Source organism: Apodemus sylvaticus, chromosome 17, assembly GCF_947179515.1.
Source record: "Apodemus sylvaticus chromosome 17, mApoSyl1.1, whole genome shotgun sequence".
Lineage (NCBI taxonomy): Eukaryota > Metazoa > Chordata > Mammalia > Rodentia > Muridae > Apodemus > Apodemus sylvaticus.
The window spans coordinates 7,447,234-7,461,147 of NC_067488.1; the positions used below are offsets into that span (position 1 = coordinate 7,447,234).

A 13,914-nucleotide genomic window follows, 5' to 3' on the forward strand; every position below is an offset into this window, starting at 1 on the left:
AGAAACAAGCAAATCCACTGGAATATTTGAATTAATCTAGCTAAGGCCCTAAGGTCTTCCTCGCCAGGGCGCTCCTCTTGCATCCTTCCCAACAAGGTCTCTGCGTTATAACGTTCCTGCCAAGCAGCACACCAATGCTTTGTGAGCAGGGGCAAGCAAGGGCGTTACCTCTCTGTACTAACTTCTGTTTCTGTAATAGTAGGTCCACCATGATTATATTAGTACTTCAGTCTCCATTTCGGTTAGATTAATTAGCCCTTACCCTTGCTTAGTTTTTGTTATTGTTGTTGGAGTTTATACTTTTCTCTTGTGGTTTTCAAACATTTCTAAAATGTTTCTATGTGAATTGAAATATTACAAGAATATTCACCCGAACATCTATCACTCTAGTACAGGCAGTTCAGAACTGAACTGAACTGTGAAGCATCTTGTATGAGCAGTGACACGGAGATGGCTTGGCATACCGGTCATCAATGCTGGGAACTGAACCAGGGTCCTCTGCAAAAGCAGTATGTGCTCGTAACTGCTGAGCTATTCTCTCAGTTAATATGTGATTTCTAAACAAGAAAATCTAACCTAGGAAAATGTAACCAAAAAAGTGTGTAAAGTAGGAGAGACTCAAGGCAAAAATTCCCAGGAAGGGCCCTGTGAAGGAGCCAAGATGAGACAATAAAGATGGCGCCTGGGCTCAGGGGCCAAAGGAGAACGCCTGCCCCAGGTGCTTCCAGAGCGGCCATAGCACTGCCGTAGGCACTCGGACCTGCAGATTGTGCCAGTGCATATTTGCCTTTGTGCGCCTACCATATTTTATTTATACTATGTCCTCTAGATTCACCCATATTGTTGAAAAATAAGAATTTTCCTCTTCATATGGTAAAAAGTATTTTATTTATGTTATAAATATAAAATATGCATTATGTTATATATTAGATAATATTGTCTCACAAATAATATATTGCATAGTGTATTGTATGCTATAGTATATAATATATAGTCTCACATTTTTCTCTTAGCGTACATTTATTTCACAAAATGAATTTTAGTTGTGAGACTTTCATACATGGTGTTTCATGCTCTGATCATCTTCGCCTGCAGTTATTCCTCCTTGTCCCCCTTGCCCACCTCAACTGGTGACTCTCCTTCTCCCAGAAAGAACATTTGTACTTTTATGGCTTATTTGCTAAAATCTTGTCTTTTGGCTTTCTCTGTATAACTCAGAGTTTTGAGGGTTATTAAATATTATGAGTTCATTTCTCCCAAATACATGTTGAAGTTCTGACACCCGGAACTTCAAAACATGACCTTGTATGAAAATAAGGTTGTTACACAGATAATTCTATGCATTCCTGTGGAAATCAGGTATCTGCCTAACCCATTGTGACTGGACTGCTTGTAGGAATGAGGTCCCTTGATACAGCCACCTACCCAGAAGCAGATTGCTGTCAAATCACAGCAAGTGAGGAGAAGCGCAGTCTCACATCTAAGACCTGCTCGCACACTGTGGGAACATCCGCTGCTCTGCAGCTTGTGAGTGCTGAGTATCGTGACCGTGAACAGAGTTTAGGATGTCTCTGTGGCTTACTGCTTTTCTTTGTACGTATTCCCCGAAGTGAGATCCCTGGGCCATGTGATAGTGTAGTTTTAACCTTTTGAGGAACCTCCATATGTTTTTTTTTTTAATAATTTACACGCCTATCAGCAATGAATGAATCCGTTTTCTCTTTCCGTTCTCTTACAGATTTCTTTCATTGGGGGTGGAAGCTATGTTGACAGACTTGAGATGGCATATCATTATAGTTTTAAACTGTGCGTCCCTAATTACTGATTTAAATATCAATCTTTGATATTAATGATAACTTTAAAACTATGCAAACACTGAAATCTTAATATTAGCAAATGAATTGATTTAAGAACATGCTTTAATGCACTTTCTTGTTTTAGACTGCCATGTTTATGTGTGTAGGCTCAGAAATATAAACTTAGATGCTTGGGAACTTTTAGTTATTATCTAAAATCAATGCTTTTTACTCTAGCTAGGAAAAAACACTAGGGTTTTTATGTTTTTTCTAGAGCTGTCACAAAATTCTCTAAATAAAACTGAACTGACTTCAGCATAATAAATATCATCAGTAGTATCTAGGATACCGTAATGTCAAAGGTACAGCTCAGGCACATGAGTCATTTCTCACTACAGGTTTCAATGGCATTAGATTAAGACATTCTAGAAATGCACGATTTTGAGCTTCTTTTATATTTAATTAAGGATCTATAAATTAGTACAGTTTATTCTCAATAAATTCTGTTTTATAAAAAAATTATCCAGGCTTCTCTCCTGCATGCTTCAGATGATGGAAGTGGAGACATATGCTCACTTTCGATCTGCTTCCTGATAATGTGGGATATGAAAGGCTGGCTCAGAAAATCCGTTTACGTTGGTGTATTGAACAAGTTATAAATGAATAAGCTGGGCCTTTTTAAATGTCAAAAACTAAAATTTCTAAGTACAGGTTCAAAATACTAATGAAAGAATCAATTCCAAAAGCCAGTTTCAACAGGAATTATAGTCAGATGGCTCATTCAGAACTATACAGAGGCTGGCATTTAACTTTAAAATACTTTCTCTGGGAGAGTAAGATAAGAATATGTCTGTTGGTGCCGTGTGGCTCCTTCATCAGCATATATTGAGTTACAAAGTGTCCCTAGAAGCAAATAGTGACCTGGTCCCTGGGTCACCGTGATGGGACAGGAACAGGAGCAGTGCCATCAATGAAATACATTTTGCCAATACAAAACATGGCTCACTGTATTCCATATATGTACACTGTATGTACATATATGTACGTGAATAAAGACATGTGTATTTTAAAATAGACTACAAATTTACTTTCTTGAAACAGAAGGCATAATACTTAGAATTAGTGCAGATAATTTAATCTTTGTATGCTTTTTGTTGTGGTAAAATATATTTAATATTTGCCATTGTAACTATTTGTAAGTAAAAACACAGTGAGGTCAGTGGCATTAGGTGTTCTCATGCCAGGCCATGTTCTACAGAGATATAAAACTTTGCTCTGATTCATGTCGATTCAAATGGCCCTACATAGTCAAGAGACGGAAACTGTAGAGCTAACACTTACTTGTGTTAAAACTTAACTACAAACCTAATCACAACACTGTGATACTGACACAAACACAGACGTATCCCAAGGAACATAATCAGGAGCCCCGAAACTAACTCTTACATGTGTGGCTACTACTGGCCAGAGGAAATGCAGCCTCTGTCTTCCTCCGGTGAAGCTGGGGAAACCGGACATCCACTGCAGAGAGCTATGCTGGGCCCCATCCATCACTGTGGAACAAAACTTGTAGCAGGCCCAGGGGCGTTAGCTTTGGTTTGTGGCTTACTTCAGTGACTTTGCTAGTCATGGATCTACTGAGCAAACTCCATTCATTGCTTTGTGACACTGTGTGTTCCTGGGGCGGTGTCTACTCATGGAAATGTCACACTTCATTTCTAGACACCTGCACAACACTCACGCAGTCACACAGAACCCTTTTGATTTCTATCATGTTGCTCCTCTCTCTCTCTCTCTCTCTCTCTCTCTCTCTCCCCCCCTTTCCTCCACCCTCATCTCTGAAAGTGACTCTCAGTTATACTTATGACTAAAAATTGCTTGTTAATATTATAATGTACTTTTGGTGAATTTTTTAATTTTATTTTGGTTCTTAGAAATGCTACTTTAGTAATAATTTAATATTTGAATAAATTGATGTCTTAAAGCAGCTAGAAATACTATTAGTTATAGTAATAAAACCTTACTGCTCTTTAAAAATCATAGAAATACAAAGTTTAGGTACCATTGTGTTCCATTTGACATTTGTAAAAGTCAGTCTATGAAGAGTCACAGAACTACTGAATTTGTAACTAACTAGGGTCTAGCTGTGTAGCTCAGTCTAGCATCAAACTCATGCCTCTCTGCCACATCTTCTGCAGTGCATGCCACCACATCCTGCTCAAGCTGTTTTTATTCTTTGGAAGTTACATTACATTGAAATTTTGTTAAGAGATGCTGATGTTTGCCCATTCTAAATTCTAATTAGAATATAAATTCTAATTGCTCAGAAACATAGAACAAAGTATCAAACTCTAACCAAGAGATTTATTTTTAGGAATATTTTGACCACATTACATGAAAAAATAGGTTCTTTGCTTTTCTGTAGATATCTATTGTGTTAGTCAACTCTACTGCTATGACAAAACACCTGAGATAAGTGACTTCAAAGGAAGCATTTCTTGTGGCAAAGTTTCCTAATTTACTCCCTGGTGGGCAGGTGCCTTTACTTTGGAGCTGAAGTGAAGCGTGATATCACACTGCACAGGAAACAAAGAGCTAGGGAGACGGACTTTTCCAGAGAAGTCTCACTGCACAGATCCCACGATATCACAATAGTCCATTCAGAGGGGAAGCTGCCGGTAACCCAGCCATTGATGGGAGTCATAGCCTTCCGTGATCCAACTATCTCTGTGCAATGCTCCCTAAATCTTTCGGGGCACGTTTCACACCCAAACTCTAACATCCATCATGAAACCTAGTGCCATGGTCTGTTGAAGAAAGAACAAGCCATTAAATTATCCAATAAAACAAAACTCTTTCAGATACTTGCATGTTTACTGAATATTCGTGATATGCCACCCATTGCGACGTATTTATTCACTCACAGTAGTTCTCACAGTGCTTGTACAGTTAGTGTCCTTGTCTCTAACATTTACTTGAGAGAAAGCTAAGGAACAGAAAGTAAGGAGCTGCACAGTGTGTCTTAGAGGCAGGACTGTGGGACCAGGGCGTGTAGCTAGAACAGTTTCCAGGGCTGACCCTCCGTCACTGTTCTAGCCGGTCCCGAGTGCCAGAAGTAAGCTTCTTCCAGAATGTCTGAAGACTGAAGAGTTAGCCAACATAGCTCCTAGACACTTCACTGGAAGGAAGAGTCGAGACTGTTTCGGTTGTTTGTGGATGAAAGTAAGAGGTTTAGCATAAGCCACTGAATTAGAAAGAAGCCCAGAGATATTTGTGTGCATGATAGAAATCATACAGGCATATTTGTGTAAAGAAGAGATTGAATGACTGTGTTAGTCCAACAATCTGTGTAGTTAACAATGGGTGGGGTAAAGAGCAGACTTTCTTCTAAAGCATAAGACTTAAAATGTCTTCTAATGGCTCCAGAGTACTGATGAAGACATATATTGCTTATTCTCTAGTTTGAATTAAGTTCTGTACGACCTGACCATTTCTACTAGGTCCAGCCAGTTATTGAAGGGAAAATAAAAGGCAAAATTAAAACTGATGAATTTTCTTTACACCTAGTCTGATAGATTTCCAGCAACTATGCTGATAGAATTAGACAATGATTTTGATTCTCATGTCACGGTCCCCGTGTTCTGTGCTGAGTCCCAGTCCTTTCTGTCCCAGGGAGCATGATACATCAGCAGTGGGCATGTCTACCCACTCACCTCACATTGTGAGTGACAGGTGCTTCAGGAGGCAGCTGTAAGCTCTGACGCTGCCTTACAATAAGTGGCAGGTGTTAAATAATCACTCGGTTACAGCATTCTCCTAGCTAGATGGTGAGCATGCCGTAAGTCTCAGAAAATGTGGTTGGTAGCAATAATTCTTTAAACTGAGATGTGAATAGTTAGAAGAAATGGACTGTTTAAAATTGAAGAGCACTTTATATAGGAGTTATTATATGATTAACAAAAAATGCTTAGTTATCTGCTGGAGCACTGGGTGCCATAGGAAGTCCTGTGATACAATATACAAGGAAAACGTGACATTGGAAAATATGAAATGTTTCTGAGGTAAAGTTGAGCCCTGGGGAGGGGTGAGAATAAGATTTATAAAAGAATACTGTGACATCATCTATCTTCCTTCATATAAACAGATCTTACAGAAAGAAACCTGAGGGAGGAAGGCCATTTGGTAAACAAGCTTTTCAATAGACTTGAGATTCTCTGAACTTGACAAAGAAAGCCAAGTAAAATATTTAAGAGTCTCTAAAAAGAAAAGTAAATGTGATTTTCACCTTTAATATTGTCAAGATGGCATACTTTCTTTAAAAGAAGTCAGAATATGTTTACTAAATGTTAGAAACATCTAAATATCTGAATATGTGCAGGAATATTTTTTAGACAATTGGGTTAACTACCTCCAGGACTCCTTTGAACAACAGCGGAAAGTTGATGAAGAAGAATGAACAGCATTGTAGAAATCTCAGAAAGGGGAGAGGCATATTTTCTTCAAAACAGTCAGAATATAGTAGAATTCATTCCTTCCAATTCTGTGACTTGTGTTCACACTTTTACTTTAGCACTTAGCACACAGGAATGTCTGTTATGTTTCTGTTCCTGCTGGCTGTGAGCTAATAACAGAATAGAGTCGCTCCTGGATCTCATGCCCAGGACCTGTTACAGTGCCTCACACATTGTAGGTTCTAAATAACTGGAGGAAGCAGATGGTGACAGAGGGAGGGAAGGCAGTTAGCTCATGGGACAGGAAAACTATCCTAGAGACTTGTTGCCAACGTCATCATCTTGCGGAGACCACGCTGGCTGTCACCTTCTTCTTTTTAAGTGCTGTGCTCTCTCACAGTCCTATTGTAAAAGAGACTGGTTTGTTTTGCTGTGGTTCCCCTGGCTAGATTGTGAGCACTGTAGGCTCATGGATCTTTGCTTTATATACTAATCCATTTGAGGTACTGGAGATATAGTAAATACCTAAGTATAACTAAAATATCCAAAAGAGGTTTTGATGTTGTTGTTAATGTATATGCATGGCAGCAGGCTTATTAATGACACTTTTGTTCCCGTATATCATATACTCAGACTACGTTCACATCCCATTAGTCTCTCCCATCCCCCACTCCCTCTCATTCTCTTCCAGGGTCCCATTTATGTCTATGTGAAAAAATACTTTGTGGAAGAACAATCAAACACCTTCCACGTGTGTCTAAAAGGCTTGGACTAAGGATGTGTTTAAGTATGTTTATATTTGTTTTGACTCAATAATTAAATGGAAGAGGAATTTAAAACTGCACTTCTGACACAGATAATCAATGTGAGTTGGTTATACACAAGAACTCTCTTAAAGCAAAGCAGGAGCATCTGATTACTGCACAAAGAATGAGGAGAAATGAAGGGACATGTGATGAAAGATGTAAGAAAATAATGAAGGGAAGCAGGTTAGAACTGAGAGCAAAATACCTGAAAGATCAACGTTCTCATGGCCTGACCTGCAGATATTTTGTATAAGTTGAGCCACTGTGGTGTGTTGAATATGCTTGGCCCATGGAAAGAGGAGTTATTAGGAGGTGTGTCCTTGTTAGAGGAAGCGTGTCATGTGTAGGCGGCCTTTGAGAGCTCCTGGTGCTCAGGCTTAGCCAGCAGAAGTGAGTCTCTTCCTGGCTGCCTTTTGATCAAGAAGTACAACTCTTGGCTCCTCCAGCACCGTGTCAGCCTGGACTCTGCCATGCTTCCCACCATGGTGATAATGGACTGAATCTCTGAAACTGTAAACTAGACCCAGGTAAATGCTGTCCCTTATAAAAGTTGCCTTGGTCGTGGTGTCCCTTTGCATCTAGGAAACCCTAAGACAGCTATGAAAAATAGGGCCACACTGTTTTGTAAAAAAGAGGAAAAAGGCATGAGGTTGGCATGATGGAGATGTGGAAGGATCTGGGAGGAGATGATAGAGGGGAAGCCATAATTTGAATAGATTGTATGAAAAAATATTTTCAATAAAAAGTTCTCACCAAAAGAAGACAGCAATATTCCCTATTTTAAGTAATTCATTAAGAAGAAACTAGGTTTGGAAAGTAGGCTGTGGGAAGTCAGTGGCCATGTTTTAAGTTTTCCATGGCTTTCTTATGGACGCAGGCAGGCTTCTGTATATATCAGAAGCACAGCTAGGACTCATTTGGGAGGTTGTAGTAAGAATGTTTAGACACCATATTAACATTGTCTCTTAATGTACTCATTGATTAAAACTGTAATTCGTCATCACTGAACTTATTCAAGAGCAGGACAGAGATCCTTGCCTGCCTAGAGTGCTGCCTGTGCTCCTCACCTTGGTGCCCTGGAATCTCACTGAGCTGTGTATTTTAAGAGAGTTCTAAAGGAAAATTAAGTGGGATTCTTTAACACGGAAAGGAGCATTTATGCAAATGATTTGTTCCTTTCCCTGGATTCTGTTTTCCTGAATGCCACTGTAATACTTTTGAGAATGTCTTGAATCTACACAGAATTCAGAGTGTTTCTCCTTGTCCTTGAGTCTTTGGATTCATTCAGTTTCTGTGACAACCTGAAGTTATCATAGGTCCTTCTCTCTCAGGTGCACAGGGCAAACTGCAGCCACTTTTCCTACCCCAAGTTCATTCACTGAAACTGACCTTTCTCAGGCAGTGTTACAGGTGACAGCCTGAAGGAAGATTTCCTGATATCTTAAGGAAGCTGTAGGATAGTTCTTACAGTGCTCTTAGGAAAAGCTCCATCTCTGGCATGGAAAATCTCTGTACCCAGAGGACATTAAGTTGGAGGTCACTTCTGTTAAAATAAGACTTTTATGATGGGCTTAAGGCCTGCAGGCTCTTTCCTCAAGGTCTGATACTGTGATCCATAATATAAGAAGAGGGATTTTAAACCGCACAGAATCATAAACACCTAGCAAGAGTCTAATTGTGTTTCATTAGCTGGGTGAGGTTATGCACCTTTATGTCTCAGTCACTGTGGAGGAATAAAGTGCCCAGTGGACAGAGACTGCCTTTCTTCCAGTTGTGGTTATGGTTGACAGGGGTAGGGAAAGAACAATAAAAATACTCCTATCTTTACACTTTGGGAATGATACTGTGAAGAACAATTACATAATACTACAGAGACGCTACACGCCTCCTACTGTAAATGATACTTCAAGGAAAACTGAGTCCCAAGGAAGGAGAAATGGAGGGAAGAGATAATAAAGCGGAAAGGAATCCATCCTAGAGGGACCCCGAGGGGCTTCCTTCTGCTGGCCAACGGCAAGTGTGGCTGTGGTGACACGCCTGCATTGTAATGTAAATGCACACAAGACTTTCAAACATTTTTAGGTGGCTGCTGGAGTGACCGAAGACACATTTTCCTTTTCAGAGATGGTCTTGGCTCCCCCAGGAAGAAAGTCTTTAGGATTGAGTGGAAAAACTTTGGAATAGGATTAAGAGAAATGGGTCATGGTTAATCAAATGTTTGATAATGATTGGGTGGGAAGGCATTCTGTAAAGAACAGGTTGAGAATGGGAGTCCTAATTATTTTTCATCTTAGCAATATTGGCTACTCATATCATTTATTAAGTCTGTAAAGATAAGAAAAAACACAAATTTCTTTGGGAAAGAAACCAAAAAGGTAGGTTGGCAATGTTAAGTGGACTGCTCCAGAGACTCAGATTAGAGGTCAAGCTACTAAGTACAGTTACATGAATATATTTGAGTTTTCAACCTGAAACTGGAAAGAGGCCATCCTGAAGTATGAGAGGGAGAGACCTAGCTCCTATTGCACCAGTTGCTAGGATGCACTGCACACACTGCAAATATAACTTTGATAGAAGAGGTGCAATCCACCGGAGGCGGGGAGATGATAGGAGATTGGAGGCCACAGAAGTGATCTTTAGACTCACAGCAAGGTAATGTCTTTGGAATCCAGTGCTTGGCTCTATAAAATGCTGCTCTGCAGGCTAGTGAGACCTGGACCTGAAACTCTTTCAGAGGTGACAGCAAGGGAATCATTTTGGGTCTTATAAAGAACAGTTTTATTTTTAACATCTTACATTTCCATTGGGTTTTTTTTTCTTTTCTGAGTCATTTTGTACCTGTATAATTTGTGCTTTTTGTGAAAACCAAAGTAATTTACTTATAGATTCTCCCCCTTTAGTTCCCTTTTCCAGTTGAATACTATGCTTTTTCAAATTGTGTAGTAGAATGTAACAGTCTGTAGAATTAGGCTCCTGATCTTAGAAATGTAGCAATTAACATCACCAAAGCAAGAGTGCTCCCCCTCCCTCTCTTCTCTTCTCTCCTCTCCTCTCCTCCCTTCTCCTCTCCTCTCCTCTTCTCCTCTTCCTCCTCTTCCTCCTCCTCTTCCTCTTCCTCCTCTCTCTCTCTTCTCTTCCTCCCTCCCTCTCTCTCTCTCTCTCTCTCTCTCTCTCTCTCTCTTTCTCTCTCTCTCCCCCCCTCTCTGTCTCTCCCCCCCACTCCCAGGCTATGCAAACTATGTTCCAGATACATGGTGGTCCTTTTTTGAAATTTACATGTCTTTATGTTGTCTGTTTTCTTAGATTTTCTATACTTAGCAGTTTGACTTGGGGTTTCATTGCTATGAAGAGACAACATGACAAAAACCAACTTTTACAAAGGACAACATTTATTTGAGGCTGGCTTACAGTTCCAGAGGTTCTGTCCATTATCTTCATGTCAGGAAACATGGCAGCAAGGAGTCAGGCATGGTACACTAGAAGAACTAAGAGAGAGTTCTACATCTTGATCTGAAGGCAGCCAGGAAAGAGAGACTAGCTCTTCTTCAGGCTGCCAGGAAGTGGGTCTCTTCCACAGTGGGATTAAAGGTATGCACCACCTTGTCTGGGCCTAAGCTTTTCATGGCCACTATGCCTCAAGATCCAAATCCAAAGTATGTGTCACTCCACATCAAGGTCAGTGTCAAAGGCCTGTGTCTTCCAGCCTCCAGGTCTGCATCACAGGCGTGCCCTCCATTTCTGGATTGCAGTTCATTCCAGATATAGTCAGTGTAACAACTGGGAATAGTCACCACACAGTTCAAATCACAGTGATTAGATGCAGTAAACTTAACAGCAGTTGACACTATCCTCTACTTTATCCACTTGCACTGATTGGTAAATATTTCTTTAATATTATTTAATAGTGAATGAATGAATGATTCATGAATTCTACTAAGCAATCAGTTGTCTGTCTATGTTAAATGCTTTTAATGGAGACCCTTGGGTGGGAATATATACATTGGTGCTTCATGTGTATTTTTGTAAAATGTTCAATATGTAGATATGTAAGAAAACTTTAAATTCACAGCTGAACTATCTATCACTTAAGTCATTGCTCATGGGTGTGTAGTCTTTTGTCTTCTTTATGCTTCAAAATCTGTAAAATATTGCTAATGAGTTTCAAGGAATGTTTTAAAATTGTATTGCACCTACATACACACATGAAGAAAAGAAAAAGAAGAATAATCATGTGGAAAGTAACTTTATAAAATAAATTATGAATTAGATATAGTATCAAAACCCTTGGAATTAGGCAATGGGAAATGCCTTGGTTACATGCTGTTGTTAACCTGTCTTTAGGATAATTTTCACAGTTGTATGTGTATATGATAGTCTCTCTTCCTTGTGGGATTAGTTTTACAATATACCCTCACACGTCAGTCTACAAATGATCAAGCCTTTATATAAAATGGTGTAGTATTTGCATATACCTGCTCCAGGCTAACCTAGAACTTATTATTTAACCAAGAATTGCCTTGACCTCCTGACCTTTCTGCCTCCATCTCCCAACTGCTAGAATTGCAGACATGAACCACCCTGCCTAGCTGTGAACTGTTTTTGATGGTTCCTTTTTAGTGTCAGTCTATTGTCAGCTTTATGAGGAAAAGGACACAGTCTAACTGAACATCACTTGTTCTTGTGATATGCCTGTGTAGACATTGTATTAATTTATTACAGTGACGTTATGTCTCCTGTGTGTGGGTGTGGGTGTGGGTGTGGGTGTGGATGTGGGTGTGGGTGCGCTCATGTGTGCCTGTGTGTTTTCATCTGTGGTCCCTGGAACTTACTGTCCCACAGACTAGGCTCCTGAAAAGCAGAATTTTCTGTCTTGAAGGCAGGACACAGAAAATCTAACCTCCTTTTTTGCCTTGAACTTCACCAATAAGAAAAACCATGAGTTACTGTTTCTGACAGCAGATAAGAGCCGCATTTCAGACTGGATCCGCCCTGTTCTCAGAAGGAACACTGAAGAGTCTGAATAAGCAGGCAGTGCTGCTGCCCCGCCCAGTCTACTTAGCACTAGATAGTACCCTTTTCTCAATCACATTTGTGGCTTGGCTGCCCCCACTGCACCAATGTCTCTGCTATTAAGTTTCATAGAAGCCATAAGAGGCAGTTTACGAGATCCGAGGGGGCTGAACTTGTTGCTAAAGCGAGGCAGACTAAGAGAATATATAGAAGCTACAATTTCCTTCTATATTGTTTCCTGTGTTCCTCTGCCAATAGCCTTTGTGATAAACTAGTATACCTGAGTTCTGGGGGCTGCAGAGGAGGGGTTTTGGGAACTCTGATCTATAGCCAGTCAGAAGCACAGGTAAAACAATCTGCCATCTAAAGTGTAGGGGATTGTTACATTTGTAAGCACTGAGCCCTCCATCTGGGGAATCTAGGACTCTAGATGGTGTCAGGGAAAGACACCCCTGGTGTCCACTGCTGCAGAACTCATTTCTGTCTTGCTCCTAGGGAGAAATTTGCATGCATTTTGCAATCCTGGGTGTAATTTGTATTTGAACAGAATAGGAGGAACAGTTTACATCTTAGTTTATTGCTCTTTATCTTAAAAAATCACAAAGCCTAACCTGGAATATGCAACCGAGTACTGGATTTAACTGCTGTTGGTGATTTAACTACTGGGTGATACTGTGGCTCAAGCTTTACAGACTTATTATGCTGGCTTCACTTCTTAATAATCTGTGCCTCGGTTTCCTATATATATAATGAGTTGTTGATAGTATTTCTCTCATAGTGCTGGCTGTATACTACTGTAGTGATTTTATGTGTTTGCATGCAGATTTGGGGTGTGAAGTTGTTGCCACTAACGTACTAGTGTGGGAACTGAAGGAGGGTAGAGATTTCTGTCAATTTCTGTTTGTTAATTTCTGTATCCTCAGCATCATGTCTGGCATGCGGTATGCAGTCAACCAATACTTACTGGGTGATATTTTGTCAACCTTGTCATCTGTAGAGTAAAAACACTGAGTGTATCTACCTCAGTAGTTTCTTCTATATTAGGTAATATATCTGAAGAACATAAATTTAGCTGTCACCATCATAATTATAGCAATTCCCAAAGGAACATAACCAAGACTGGTGTGTCCAAATGTTTGTCCCTCCTCTGACCTGCCAGGCTATCCTCTTTTCATGACCCAGGACTTTGATCTTTAAGGACGTTTCCCCATCCATGCCACAGGTCAAAACTGATCACCATGTTTTAGCTTGATCAGTCATTTTCCTTACTTCCATGGGCAGGTTCTCATAGTAGATAAAGTCCGGTCTCACTGCATAAATAAGGAAACTGCTGGCCTCCTCATCTCTCTTGGTTTTCTTTCCTCCTATCACATTTGAATACATTATCTCTTTAACTTTTATAAGTTTTGGGTTGTCCAGCTGCTAAAGTGTAACATGTGTGCTTCACTTTTAAAATCTGCCAAGTAAAAACTAAAAATGCCTTTGAAATGTGAAATTTCTAGGGTTTACACCTAATTTCTACCATAGTGGCATAATGTTAAGAATGAAAAAAAAGATTGTTTATTTCAGATCTCATGTTTAGGTCATACGGATGTATAATATTTGGTATGTTTTATAAGGAAAGCAAGTATACATTTACCATAACTATGTGGATAAAATAAGCAGTCTGACTTTAGGGTTGGGTAGTCAGCATTTAGTCTGATGAAGAAATTTGCAGTATAATTATTGTAGTTTTACATGAGCACATGAATCATCTGTGGCATGGTATACAGGGACTAACCTAGAGTCAATCTTCGTGGGTTACAGACCTGTCCTGCCACAGTAAGGATGTATTCAACGGTGTTGAGTTTC

At 39.9% G+C, this 13,914-nt stretch overlaps 1 protein-coding gene across 29 annotated transcripts in view; it reads left to right on the forward strand.

The window, feature by feature from the left end:
• The window catches only part of Rims2 (regulating synaptic membrane exocytosis 2), a 540,571-nt gene that overhangs the window by 497,713 nt on the left and 28,944 nt on the right, over positions 1 to 13,914 (forward strand). The gene's annotated exons all lie outside the window — the stretch shown is intronic.